The sequence below is a fragment of the Notechis scutatus genome, chromosome Z (assembly GCF_049901735.1).
Source record: "Notechis scutatus isolate UNSWTSFEM ecotype Mainland chromosome Z, rNotScu1.2, whole genome shotgun sequence".
NCBI lineage: Eukaryota > Metazoa > Chordata > Lepidosauria > Squamata > Elapidae > Notechis > Notechis scutatus.
Genome location: NC_142025.1, coordinates 43,136,496 through 43,151,802, shown reverse-complemented (window position 1 = coordinate 43,151,802; position 15,307 = coordinate 43,136,496). Strand labels below are relative to the sequence as shown.

Genomic DNA, 15,307 nt, shown 5'->3' with positions numbered 1-15,307 from the left:
AATATTTGTAACCCTCCCAAATCATTCTGACTCAAGGCAATGTATATCAAAACAGGTTCTCAGCAGGCTGTCTCAAGCAGGGTTACATTTCCTTATTTACCCTGGTGTTATGCTACATAGAATTTTATGGCACAGCACTTAGAATTGTGCCCAGAAACCTACATCCATATTGATTAACATCAAACAATAACAAACCCTGATTTCTATCTCTGACTTACAACAAGTGCCTGATTTGTATGCTCCATTAAATAATAAAAATCCATAGAAGAAACTTCCAATAAATATTGCTGCTAGTAATACAAGGTGGCCATGATCAAAATTCCACATATTGTCCCTTCAAAAATCTGCTTTCAGTTTGGGCGGGTGCAATAGGTGTCCAGGCAATTCTTGAACAATATCCTAGCTGATTATTAAAGTCAATATGAACTGACTATATAAGCCAGGAAATACAGGACAGAAAACAGACTAGAGGTGCTGATAAAATGGGAAATTTGTATGCCTTATCATGGCACAGCAGATCATGTGCACCTATCTTTGTGATGCAATATGAGTCTAAAAGAGAGAAAATCTGTGTTTTTATTATCTTATGACTATTACTGAGAGTTGTATCTTATGATTTATGATTATTGTATTTTATGATTATGATAATGATTTATCACTTGTTGCTTGCATGATTTATCACTTGTTGCAAGCTCTCACAAGCACTGAGAGCTTGTGCACCAGAGATAAATTCATTGTGTGCCCAATCAAACTTGTGTTGAAAGGTGTCAAAATGCCTTTCCTTCGAGGATTCGATTTTCCCGCTGGGAGAGCTCCGGTGCAAGGATACAGACAACTGCTTGAAAGCTGGATCTTTTTATTTTTCAGGAAGGCGAGGGACAGCGAGAAGTCTGCGTTCCTGGGCTAGCTAGCTTCTTATGGTAAGTCCCTAGTTTTTTATACCCTTTTCTCCCTTTGTGAGTTGATTTCGTGTGAATGTTTGTATTTGTGCTTAATGTGTCAAATGCTGTTTGAGTTTGTCTTTATTCCTGCTGGAGGGCAAACTCCGCAGGGTGCGGAAGGCAAACTCTGCAGGGTGGTTAGATTGTATTATCGGTTTTTTTCCTAATCTCTTTTAGCTTTATAATGGATTTTTCATATTTGTCTTGTGGCAATCTCCTGTCTGTCTCTTTTGTAATTTATATTTTTTTGTGTCTTTTATCTGTTTGTTTTGCTTATTTGGTATGTCCTGTGTTCGTAAGGGTTTCCTTTTCTTATTTGTCTAGTTTTCTTAATTACTTAGGCTTTTGTCTATAGGGATTCTTTAATACCTTTTATTTGATTCCTTTTCCTATGTAAGTTTGTTTTATGGCTGGCCTGATATTCCCCTTTGGCTTTTCCTGTTTGAGTGACACTACTGTCTTCATGAAGTTCCCTTTCCACACTTGGCCAATAAAAAATTCTATAACTTTTTCTATTCTATACATTTTTCTACCGTATAATTGCTTGTGAGTGTGCTAGTTCTCTGTGACATAGCTTGATCTATGACTTTGATTTCCTAGGACCTAGTCTGATCTACCTTGGGTATCTGATATCTCCAGGGATATGAGCCAAGGTACCATCAAAATGTACATGAAATCTAACTCTACTTCTAACATAGGTGAAACAGTGTTCTGAAACAGTGCTTAGGATAAGGACTAAAAAAACTGAGACTTAATCCAGACAAGACAAAGTTGTATTTATGGGTGATGCCATTGTCTAGCTAAGTGGTGCCTTGCCTCTCTCCTAAAGCAGTAATCACCAACTGGTGGGCTGGGGACCACTTGGTGGACCACAAGAAAATTTTGGTGGTCTGCAGAGAAATGTCCCCCCCAAAGCATTTAATCCAGGCTGCGCGGGAACACAAGGCCCATGTGGCCTGCCCACCTGCTGGCCCCCACCCTTCAGCCAAGCGCAAAACCTTACCTTGAGTAGAGCCATGCGAGCTCGAACTGGAAGGTAAGACCAATGGTGGGGGAGGGAAATCCACCCTGAGGTGGCTCCCACGTTGGTGGGAAAGTCGGTCCCATATTCCAGAACTGCAGTAGTCACAGTACTGGCCCTTTGGTCATCCAGAACAGCTGCTCCTCCACCCGGTTGCACCGGCCTGCCGTGGACTGGAAAAGCTGCTCCGGGATGACCAAAGGGCCAGTCCTGTGACTACTGCAGCTCTGGAATATGGGACCGACTTTCCCACCAATGTCAGCAAGCCACCGTCAGTCAAAATTCATATTAGTGGTTTGCTGGATAAAATTATGACTTTGGTAGTCCCTGAGGTCCAAAAGGTTGGCGACCCCTGTCCTAAAGGGATCTGCCCTTGTCCTAAATGATCAGATTCTTGGTTTGGATGTGCTTCTAGATCCATCATTACCACTAGAGGGCAGATGGCACAACACCATTTGCTGACCTTGTTATTGAAGGCTAGCAATTTGGGTAGCACAATTTATATTGGTAGACTTTTCTGTCGACTCATAAACTGGAACACAGTTTATTTTAATACAGCTATCTACTGGTGTTCACTGTTTGCCACAAGGCATTAATATAGATACAGTGCCTCTTTAAAATGAGCAAGAAATTAACACTACCATTTAAGGACACCCCCCCCCCCCCGAGGGAATTATAACATAGTAAGGAACTCCTCCTTCCTTACTTTGGTAAGAAAGAGTTGCTTCTACACAAGATGGGCAGCACATAAATAAACAAATAAATAAAGTAGAAAGATACTCTCATTTAGATAACGAATGTTTGAATGGTTATCTCTTCCCTCATTAGATAAACCATCCCAACTTAGCTTTGATTAACTTTTTTTACATTTAATAACAAATTTAGTTAAATATCTACGGAGATTCTCAGTTGTCCAGATCACGGTTCTCCCAAAGGTGTCTTTTCAGAGCTGAAAAACCTTTTTTAGATGAGAAGCAAAACATCTTCAAAGAAAAAACCAGGAAGTCTAGTTGCTTTTTGAAAAAGCACCTTTGAAACAAATTTACTTTCTTCCGTCTTTATCAATGTGCAGACTTTATTAATATTTACAGAGAACCAGTGTGGTGTAATAATTAAGGCACCCAGTTTGTAATCAGAAAACAGAGTTCTGTCCTATCTTAGGATGACCCATTTTAAACCAGCTGGATGACTCTGCATCAGAAATACTCTATCAGCTCTTGGAAAGTGTCGCTTCTGAAATCTTGCCAAGAAGACTGCAGAGACTTGTCAGGCAGTCACCAAAAATCATCACTGACAGGAAATTAATAAAATTAATAAAATAAATTTACTGTTTAACTGATTTTTCATCTCCTTTCCACCATCCAAATGATCTTTGCTATTTTGCAAAAATTTAGGCTCCATTCAGAATTTTTATTTCCACAAAAGGAAGATATACAAATATTTGTTTCTTCTCAGCAATATTTGGAAAAGCACTTATGATAACTGAACACTGTTGTTTATCTGGTAAAATCTATTTTGTGCATCTGAAACTCCACTATCCCTATATCTAACAATATATATGTTATTACAATTGCAGCCAGCAATTTTGTCATTAAGTGAAGTGGTCACTAAGTGAAACCACAACTGTGCTTATTGTTCAGCTTATTCTTCAGCTTTCCTATACTTTACAGACCTGCAAAGGTCATAAATGCAAGAACTAGTAGCAAAGTTACTTTTTCATTACCATAATAACTGCTTATGGTTACCAAATGAGACAGTCGTTAAATGAGGGGTACCTGCAATTCAGATAATTCCATGTAGTAAAGAGTTCTGGCAACTTAAAAAGCTTATAGTAATTCTTATAACTTCAGGACATCTTATAAAAGTATTTGAAGGGATCTGATTATTTTCTTCCTCATGATTGATATTGATTCGATTTGTTTTAGTAAATGTTTATGGTCATAAAAAGATGAAGTTCCTGTTTTTGCTATCCTAATCTTCTTTTCAGCTTCCAGATTGGAGAGGAAAAAGTCAGGCCTTCCTCTGCCATTGGGTTTTTGGTAGGTTTTTAGTACTTGGATATAGCAGCCATTTTTGGAGATGTCATGGTGCTTTATCCTTTGGAATATAATTTTCCCATAAATTAGACTGGCTTTTGAGCCTATTGGTCATTCATAAGGTCTCATTTGTCACCAGACATGACAATCAGGAGGCATGACTAAGCCTGTACATTGGCTATTTTAATTTTGTGATGGCTGCTATTTCTATAAGCAGTCTTTGACTTACAAACACAATTGAGTCTGGAATTTCAGTCATTAAATTTTGCAGTCATTAAGTCAATCATCATGACCAGACCTAATTTTATACTTAATTTTACTTGGCTGTTAAGCAAATTACTGCAATCCTTAAGTGAGGTATGAGGTTATTATTTGAATCACATAATCCTTAAGCAAATCTGGCTTCCCCAATTGAGTTTGCTTGACAGAAGCTGGCTGGGAAGGTCACAGATTGCAATCACATGCTCACAACATGCTACAACTCTTGTAAATGTGAGCCTGTTGCCAAGTAACTGGATTGCTATCAGGTGACTGTGGGAATGGTGTGACAGTTGATAGTCTTTCTTGTATATGCAATCCTTGACTTGCAACCATTCATTTTAGTGACAGTTCAAACTTACAACGGCACAGAAAAAAGTGACTCTTGAATTGTTTTCATACTTACTGCAGCATCCCCATGGTCATGTGATCAAAATTTAGGTGCTTGGCAACCAGCATGTGTTTACAATAACATCCCATAGGGATTACAATTTTATTGATCACCATTTGTGACCTTCCCAGCTGGCATCTTATTGGCAAAATCAATGGCGGAAGTCGGATTCATTGAACAACCACATGATTCCCTTAACAACTATAGTGACTCTCTTAATAACCATGGCAACAAAGCTCTTAAAATCAGACATGACTTCCTTAACAACTACCTTACTTAGAAATGGAAATGTTGGTCCTAATTGTACCATAAAATTGAGGACTAATGTATATGAATTGTTTGCTGTTGTTTTTCTTTTTATAGAGGAATCCTCAACTGACAACCACAATTGAGCCCAAAATTTATGTTGTTAGATGAGAAATTTGTTAAGTGAGTTTTGCCCCATTTTATGACTTTACTTGCCACATGCACTATGTGAATCGCTGCAGGTGTTAAATTAGCAACATGGTTGTTAAATGAATCTGGCTTTCTCCTGGACTTTGCTTGTCAGAAGGTTGCAAATGGTGATCACATGACCCCAGGACACTGCAACCATCATAAATGTGAATCAGTTGTCACGCATTTTGAATGTAAATCACATGACCATAGGGATGCTACAATGGTCATAAGTTTGAAAAATGATCATAAGTTGCTTTTTTCCAATGCCATTGTAATTTGAGCAGTCACTAAATGAACAGTTGTAAATCCAGGACTACCTGTACTTTCTTTTATGGTTGTTAGAGGCCCAGAGCCATGAATCTGAAATGAGCAACCATGTAAATTTGCTCACCTGGAGATGATGTCTTAGAATTCCATACCGGACAAGGACAAAGAGAGGAAAAAGTTAAAGAACACGAGGCAGAGCCAAAAGAAGATGGACACAACATCAAAGACACACTACAACAGCATCAGTTAACAATGGCTGAGGCAGCGAGAAGAACAAGAACTAGAACTATCCTCTTTGACACCCAAAAGGGTAAGAGAGGAAGTAAAAGAACTATATAAAATGAAATAAATAAAGTGTCATCAAAATTCCTAGGCTCTGTCTGCCAAGCTGAAATTTAGGATTTTAAATTACAATACCCGAACAAGCTCTTCTTCCAAATCATGGCATTTGAAACAAGTTAGGCATCTCCTCCTTCTTCTGCTTCAAGATCTAGAGGACTTTTGATATCCACTGATGATTAACCATTGTGAGCATGAGAAGCAGAATTTTGGCTTATCTGTATCAGAGGTAGTATTCAGCAGGTTCTGACCAGTTCTGGAGAACCAGTAGCGGAAATTTTGAGTAGTTCAGAGAACCAGCAAATACCACCTCTGACTGGCCCCGCCCCCATTTATTCTCTGCCTCCCAAGTCCCAGCTGGTTGGCTGGATCTTCTTTGGTTGCCCTGCTCAGGAGAACGGAGCTGAGAAGCAGGTTAGTGGGGTGGGGAGGGAATGGGATTTTGCAGTAACCTTCCTCAGGGAGTGGGGAGGGAATGGAGATTTTATAGTATTCTTCCTCTGCCACGCCCACCAAGCCATGCCCACCAAGCCACACCCACAGAACCAGTAGTAAAAAATTTTTGAATCCCATAACTGATCTGTATCCTTTTTGCATCTGCCAATGCCTGATATTATAGAGCAGGGCTGTCAAGCTCCTGGCCCGCGGCTGCGTCATACAGTGGCCACACCCATGCCTGGTTTAGCAAAGGGTGAAAAAATCTCAAAATGTCATGTGACATCGCCATGACGATGTGAATTTGGCACCCCTGTTATAGAGCTTCCCCGTAAGAAATAAAGAGAAGAGAAAATCCAATGTAGACGTCTATTTACAACAATTGGGCATTTGGCATTTCCATAGCTAAGCAATGCAATTGTAAAGTGTGCAATCTTTGTTGCCATCAGTAGCTGAGTCCCATGATTGTTAGGCAAGGCAACGTCCTGCTGACTTCCCATAAGCAAAGCCAGTGGGGAAGCTGGCAGGAAGTTGCAAGTCCCAGGCTGGCAGCAGGTTAGGTGATTGCTGCCAGGTGGAGAAAGGAGCAAGGAGATGTAGTTCAGAAGGGTATGTGTCCAGGAGGGTAAAGGGGATCAGAGAAATGTGGTTCAAATTGGGGAGGGTGCATGGAACTGTGTGGGTCAGAGACGATTGGAAAGGGTATGCAAGGGAGGAGCCACATGGATTGGGCAGGGCACAGAGATGTGATATGGATTGGGGAGGATTCATAGGGGTGCATGAATGGCCGAGGGACAGAAAGTTACCCCTGCCAGTTGAAGGTGGCAGGGAAGGTGGCAGGGAAGGTTGAAAATGGTCATGCTTGGCAATCTGTCATAAGTGTGAATGTATTATCAAGAACCCAGATTCTAATCATGTGATCTCAGGGGTGCTAGGATGGCCAGACAAGGACTTTTTTTGAAAACATAAAACATGAACTTATGATATATGTTTTTATTGATTAGATAGGATAGATTATAAAAGATGCTTGTTGTGGCTTAGATAAAAATGTAAATTTATAATTGTACATATAACTGATGTAGATGAAAGCTACTTCTTTACATCTTTTTTCTTTATTTTCTAATTTTTACTTTATTCTTTCTTGCACTTTTAGCTTTCCCTTTGATCTCTTTCTTTTTTTATTTTTCTCTCTTTTTATGAGTCGTATTAGTTTTTATCATGCATACATACGTATATATATATATATATATATATATATATATATATATATATATATATATATATATATATATATATATATATATATATATATATATATATATATATACACACACATATATACCCCAAGATACAAAGAATGTTATATAGAATAAAGTTGTATGACTATCGACTATAAAATAAAATTTTCAGGAACAGAAAATAATTGAGAATTCTCAATACAGTAATGTTACTAATTTATTGCTGCAAAAGTATGTGTTCCTTTTTCTTGTTCCTTCAAAGCAATTAACCAAGCTCTCTCACTTTTTGATTTTATGCATCTCCAAAGACCTTTCTATTTTGTAAGGCTTATTATATCGTCAGTGTTTTAAACTGCCATTCATCAAGCAGAACTATTTATCTCATTTTAAAAATTAAAATTATAGCTCTACTATTTAAATCATATTACAAGCTATTCTGTTAAGACTTTCTATAACAAGTGACACATAAATATTTAATAAATAAAAATATAAAGTATGGGGAGGATTGGTTAAGGCTGCATTAAGAAGTTGAATAATAATGTTATATGGCTGTCAGAGGCATTAGGGTCTTAACAATTACAGCAATTTATTTAGAATTAGTTTTCCCTGCATGTTCTTATAAAATATATATTTTTACATTGAGGCAATAATAATAATTTTCTTCTAAACAGTTTCCTTAAAACCTCAACTGATGTTATATTAAAATTATTTGAGTTAAAATATAGTTAGCAAGTAAATACTGTACATACTATACAATTATGCATAAATCATACTCAGTACTCTGTAATTCAGTGTTCTGACAAAAATAAATTAATATCTTCAGAATTATGTTATTATGTTTCACTATTTTGTGTAAGACGACTAAACTGCCACATTCTTTGTGATGCAATTTAATCTTACCAGCAAAGATAACCTATCAATAAGCATACAGATTTGGAAGCTGTGGCATCAGCAGCATGCTGGCATATAAATAAAAGAGAAAATGTCTTTAACAATTCATATATAAAATCATACAATTACCATGCAAGTTGAGAATTAGATACTGGTACATATTTCAAATATTGCTTGTTTTGAAAACATTTAAATAATTAAAAATTTTAATTAGTTATATTTGATTTTAAATTACATGAATAATAATGTGATATTATCATACAATTACTGTGGAAGTTGAGAAGTAGGTAGGTATTCTCAAAAATACTGGTAAATATTTCAAATATTGGCTGTTTTGGAAACATTTTAATTGTTAAAATGTTTAATTAGTTATAGTTGATTTTAAAATTATATGAATAATAATGAGGTATTATGAATGCATTGTACAGGATGAAACTTTATGAGCTCTGATATTGTTTGTAGGACCTGTTGGGCCCACTTTTGCAGCTGAGGAGTCACAGCCTTGAGTGGTCCTACCACTACTGGAACCACTTTGGGCTTTAGTTCATCTCTAGTTCTTCCTCCAGGACCTGCTACTTCTCCATTTTCTCATATACCTTGTTTCTTAGACTGTTGTCATTTAGCACTGCTACATTTATCACCATCACTGTCTTTCAGTCATTGTCTACCATCATAATGTCTCAGTGATTCGCCAGCACCTGCTTATCTGCCTGCATCTTAGCCCTCTTACTTTGCACAACTTTCTGTGGGATCTCCCATCTAGAGTTAGGAACATCTAGCCCAGGAGTGTCAGATTCAAGGCCTGAGGGCTGATCCGGCCTGTGGGGTGCTTAAATCTGGCCTGCTGCTCTGGAAACAGCAAAGGACCGGCCTGCAGTGCCTCTGTCAGCAAAAATGGAATTCAGGAGGGCCACCACAGGCACCCCCGACATGATTTATATTGAGCTGGCCATACGCACCATGGCCATTCCCCCCTGAAGTCAAACACAACCCTGAAGTGGCCCTCAATGAAATCGAGTTTTGACACCCATATTTTGTACATATATTTCTGTACAAATGCCGACTATGTGGTTCTGCCATTCAACGCATGCTGTTCCTGTCTGAATATTGCACCCTGCCACTATGTATTGGGCTGTCTCCCTCTGCATAGTCTGTACTTTGGGTCCTGCCTAGTGTGGTAGACTCATTCTTCTATTAATCTGGTGCTTAGTGCCTGTTCTTGTGCTGCTATGATCAGAGCCTCAGTGCTGTTTGTGTGTGTGTGTGTGTGTATGTGTGTGTGTGTATATTCTGATTCTATGCATTTCTCAATTAATTGATGCAGTTAATTAATTTCTGAAATGAGTTGCTTAAGTGCCTTTTGAGTTGCTTAAGTGGATTTTAAAATGATGCATATAATTCAACTTAATTAATCCAGATCACGAAGGAAAAGACACCAGCTTTCAAGGCATTGAATTCCATTCATAGATGAAAAAGAGATTATTCTAAGCTTGATACTTGGAAGTAGACTATGAGTTAAAATGCTTCCCCCCCCCTCCAGATAAAAACTGTTATAGAACTGACTTCTTCATTTGGGATATCAGGGTGATATTCAGAAGACTCAAAAGTATATACATCTATACCATGGTGAATAATTTTCTATAGAATCCAGTGAATGACTATTGAGCCTGGGAAGATGGAGAAAAGGATGACCAACTGTACCTGCAGTTGGTGATATAATAAGAAAAAAAGTCAACAATAGAGGGGTCAAACTGATTTTGATGTCATAATTATTAGCTTGCAATACTGTAATACTAAAACATTTATCATTTTCACTACCTGAAGAGTATTCAAATATAATGATTCAGGTTTAGGAGGCTTTTGTAGTATAAAATCTGAATCTTGGCTCCAAGATAAAGTTTTCTTCATCACTCTGTCTAGGCATCCAGTTACTCAGTCAAGTCTATGGTTAGCAATAGCAATAACACTTATATAAATCTCCTGCTTCACAATGCTTTTACAGCCTCTCTAAGTAGTTTTACAGAGTCAGCATATTGCCCCAACAATCTTGGTCGTCGTTTTACCAACCTTGGAAGGATGGAAGGCTGAGTCAGCCTTGAGTTGGTATGATTTGAACTGCCGAACTGCAGGCAGCTAGCAGGCAGCAGAAGTAGCCTGCAGTACTGCATTCTAACCACTGTGCCACTGTGGCTCTTTTAGAATAGTTAGAATAGTGGTAGGTACATACTTAAGAAACATTCTTCATGTAAAATATAGAACAGTGGATTCCTTTGAATCTATAGTTGGGCATATTGATGACCTGTTTTTCTGTCTCTCACAAAATCAGTTGTATTCAGGCATAAAATGATAGGTTGCAACTCATCAATTACTAAAGGATAATTCTACCTTTAATTAAAGCTTAATATCATAGACACATCCATTTAGCTTTCTTAGCAGTAATAAAGAAGTGGACTACTCTAATCTCTTTTTCCTCTTTCCTATCTATCTTATGACTATAGCGGGGATGGTGTGTGTCCCATTAAAGTATTAAGTAATATTGCTTAATTTTTCAAGATCACCCAAAATGAAGCAGCTTATTGGTCATTACTGCTTACATGGATAACTGACTAGAACACTAATTACATTTATTAGGCCCTAGAAATAAAAATAAACTGCTAAGCCTTATATACAATAATAAAATCACCTTGCACAATCTATACGAATACCTTAAAGTCATAGGTAGCATAAATCCATATCAATATTCAGTACAATTTTTAAGAAAACCTTTTCCCCTGTATTATGATGCATGCCTGAAATTTACTGTAACAGATTGATATATTTTAATAAATTCAATTATTATTGATTTATGTCAATCAATTGATTGTGCTTCTATTGAATCCGTGTCTGTAATTCCCACAAACTTAGCCTGTTGGAGGAAGCATTGATGGATTTGTGGGGTTCTTAGCTTTTTGAGGTTAATGGTAGTTAAAATGATGTTGGGCTGGCTTAAAAGAAGGTTTTTAATGTCTGAACAGTACAATGGCATGAAGAGGTCTTATGTTTTTAGTTCACATTGCAATAGAATGTCTGGTAGCCATATGTTAAGAAAAAGAGACAATACACTGAATAAACATTCCAGAACTACCTGTGGAAGATGAGGTACAGATTGCTAGGTGAAACATTATTAAGCAAGTATGCCCCATTTTACGATATTTTTTGGCCACATTTGTTAAGTGAATCATTGCGTTTGTTAAATTAGTAACATGGTTGTTAAGTGAACCTGGATTTTTCCATTGACTTGCTTGTCAGATCACAAAAGCTGATCACATGACCCTGGGACACTGCAACCCTCATAAATACGAACCATTTAACAACCATCTGAATTTTTATGTGACCACAGAGATACTGCAGTGGTCATAAGTGTGAAAAATGGTCATAAATAACTTTTTTCAGTGTCATTGTAACTATGAACGGTCACTAAATGAAGTATTGTAAATCAAGACTATCTGTATCTAGATTACCACCAATAACAAGGATCAAGGAGATTTGGGGCTAATCCAAGCTGTTTACTGCTCGTGGGGGAGGACCTTAAATGTGCAACTGTTAAAGCCAGAAAGCTTTTCTTCCTGCAGAAATTACGCCCATTGACCTAAGGCTGGTGGCCCTCTTCCCTATTGACCTATGGCTAGCTGCAGACTGCGTTAATTTAGCCTTCTCTGACCTCGAATCGAAAGGTCCGGAAGGAACCAGCGCCGTCAGAGCTCGCACAGAGGTGGGAGAGAAGTGGCCGCGGCGGGGCGGAGTCTGGCCGGCGTGAGGCAGCACATTTCTGGAAGAGGCAGTCGTCGCAGCAGCTACCAGAATCTCTGCTACATCGGTGGCAAAGAGAAGCCAACCGAGCATCTTTCCAACGGTAACAACTGGTATCACCTAGCCCGCAGCCTCCCTTTGCTCATTCTCTAGGAACTGCCTAAAAGCAGCAAGAGAGCCTACGATAAATCGTTGCTCAAGGTAATTGCAGCCCTGTCGCTGGGTTGAATTTGGCTCTCTGTGGGTGATATCCTGCTCTTACTTCCTACCTCCCCTTCTTCATCCCTCCCTCTCTGTTCTACAAGCCCCGGAGAAAGATGCTGCGGTCGAATCATTTTCGGAGTGGACCTGCTTAGACAGAGCGATTGGGAGGGAAAGTATATCCCGCAGTTAACCTAAATGCGGTTGGTGACTGTAAGTCTGGAGTACAAGATGGTTTGGAGGGCTTCAGCTGGCAAGGAGGTGGTGGCTCGTGAATTATTATTATTATTTTTGAATGCATTTATTACGCGCGCGCTCTCCCCCTTCCCGGTTCTCATCGCCGAAGGAGGAGAATTAGAACTGGTTGCAAAATATGAAATACATTGGCATTAAAAGTCTGCTCTGAAGTGGGAGTGTCTTCCCGAAGAGAATGATATGGGCATTCCCTGAGCTGGGTATCTGAAGCTGGTGCAAGGAGCTCTAGATCTGTGGACTTGATGGTTTAGTCAGATCCGATCATGCTTTAAACCATTCGGCATTCCATTTTCCTATAGAGGAGATTCATTAATTCACCGTCGGTACTTGGGGATAGAAGGAAATAAAATACAACTCTGTAGAGCAGTTCTTCCCAAATCTGCAGATTTAATATATGCGGACTTCAACTCCCACAATTCCCCAGTCAGCAGTGGAAGTATGCACATCTTAAAGTTGCTAAGGTAGAAAAACATCGCTCTTAGAGGATGATTTGGTTTATTCTGATAGGAAAGAGATTGATCCAAATAGGGAAAAGGCAAACTTACTGAATAATCAAAAGATATCAGTTATATATATATATTTGGGGGGGGGAATGCTAGTTTTTAGTTAAATATTTATTTTTGCAAATGTTTCTAGACTGCCTAGCACTGACAACACCTAACAATTTAACAACAAATAAGAAATAAAGATGGCCTCCTAGACACCCAAATATACCATAGCAACAAGCCTCCAATTGTCTTTCTTTTTTTAAGTGATGTCTTTTCTGTTATAGAAGACCAAAGAGGAAGGTGCTAGGCACATCTCCAGAGGCAAGGTTTTCCTATGATCTTGACTTATATAAGCTTTGCTTCTTGCAAGGATGGGATCCCAAGTTTTCCCTTTTGTGCATATAAGGTAATTTGTAATAAATTGATGTGGTTTTTATAACGAGTTTAACTCCAAATTGATTAAAAGAAACCTTCTGCTTTGGGGTGCCCTGGACCTCAACTGTCATAGTTCCATTGAGCACAGTCATAGTCCCTTAGTGGGATTATGGGAAGTATCAAGCCACTGGTAGAATATCAACTGAGAAAATATTCATTAAGATATAATTTTCTATTAAAATAGCAAAACGTTCAGCAGCTTTCATCGCTTTTTGCTGTATTGCAGGGGTGTCAAACTCATGTCTTCACGGCGATGTCACGTGACATATCAGGGCTCCCTCTCCTTTGCTAAACCAGGTGTGGGCGTGGCCAGCATGTGACATATTGGCCCACAGGCAGGGAGTTTGACAGCCCTTCTGTATTGAGTAGAACAAGAAATTCACATTTACTTAAGTAGCACTTATTTCTAGGTAAGTGGTACACCTTTAATTTATTATATTAATTGACATTTGCATATATCAGCTAAAGAGACTAAAATATGTTAACTGTTTTCCTATGAAGTGTTGCATGTTATCTGAATTTAAGCTTTATAATTGTTTTACTTGTTCATTATGATGCCTTTTTAAATTTAAGGCAAATGATTTGAGGAATTTGGAGTGTCATCTAATGAGGTTCCCTTAATCCTTCTGTTTTTTAATATTTTGGGGTAAAGGTTAAGGGAAGACTGGTCATGGTGGGGGATTCAGCAGATTATTTTCTGTTGCTGTATAAAATAAGGCTAGAGGTAATGGTTGGAACTGGCCAGCTAGATTTCAGCTAAATATTAGAATAAGGATTAAAAACTGAAAGTGAAGCTGGTGCCCTAGAGACACATTTGCTTTTCATTCTCCAAAAGTATTAAATCAGAAAACTATCTATTAAAGATGTTGCACTTGCAAGCTGCCTGCATCAAGGCAGATATTGTTCTAGATGATTTTTAGGATCCCTTCCAACATTAAAAACTCAGTGATTCTGCAAAAAAGTAACCAGATTCATTTTTAAAATGTTGCCAACTTGATTCTTCTTTGCAAATATTATGGTATCAAAGCCTACTAAACAATATACCAAGCTACCTCTCAGTTGGATACCATGTCTGCACTTTTTTCCTACGTTGCATGAATCAGCCTCCTGGATCTAGCATTTTCCAGAAGAGCTGGGATTCTAACACTCAGAATCTCCAGCCCAGGTTCAATAAAAATAGATTTTGGAAATGCCTACAAAAAAGAGAGGCTTTTTCCCTTAATGGTAACCTTTGCAGGATGTTTCTCTATGCCTGTATTAATAAGACACTCTTTCAGTGGTGAGACAGCCTATTTAATTCTTCTATGTTGGGAAGGCATAAAATAATATATGTAGGCCATGACAGCGAAGATCAGTTAGATTTTGCCAAATTATCTGAAAATAACAGATGGTGGGGGGGCATTTTAGAAAAATGTTAAATCAGTCATATATGTCCCAAGTTGCAAAAACATTGCAATCTTTTTGCAATGTTTACATTCTACCACTGTATGAAAAAGTCTATCAGTGAAAGGATGCTTGATGCAGTTCACAAAATATTCCTTGGGAAAAAATAAACTTTTAAAGGATTGACATTTTAATACTATATTATCTAAACTTTTAGAAACACTAGAACATTATATTATAAAATTATCTATTCTTCTAATTGGCTGATATCTCTAACCCTTTCAAATGGTAATTATAAAATTACATTGTTTTTATAATTTTATTAAAAAATTATTTAAAATGTGTGGTGTCATTATGCTTGGGGAAGAATGTTTCAATTATTTCCCTTTCCCTTTTTCTATATGGAGAAAAGCAGATGACGAGGAAAAAAATGCAGTGTCTGGATAATTGTGCATAGGAAGTTTGTTAAGTGCTTTGAAGGTGCATTCCAGACCAGCTTTA

General features: G+C 38.0%; 1 protein-coding gene across 16 annotated transcripts in view; it reads left to right on the top strand.

Moving 5' to 3' along the window:
• The window catches only part of DYNC1I1 (dynein cytoplasmic 1 intermediate chain 1), a 273,836-nt gene that overhangs the window by 30,644 nt on the left and 227,885 nt on the right, over positions 1-15,307 (top strand). For 2 of the 16 annotated variants that reach the window (XM_087945414.1, XM_087945418.1), the window contains exon 1: positions 11,901-12,245. The gene's annotated coding sequence lies outside the window, so the exon portion shown is untranslated. Of the gene's footprint in view, positions 1-867; positions 921-11,891; positions 12,246-12,374; positions 12,459-13,649; positions 13,834-15,307 lie in introns of those variants that run through there. The other 14 variants (XM_087945411.1, XM_087945421.1, XM_087945424.1 and 11 more) reach the window with 14 other exon arrangements.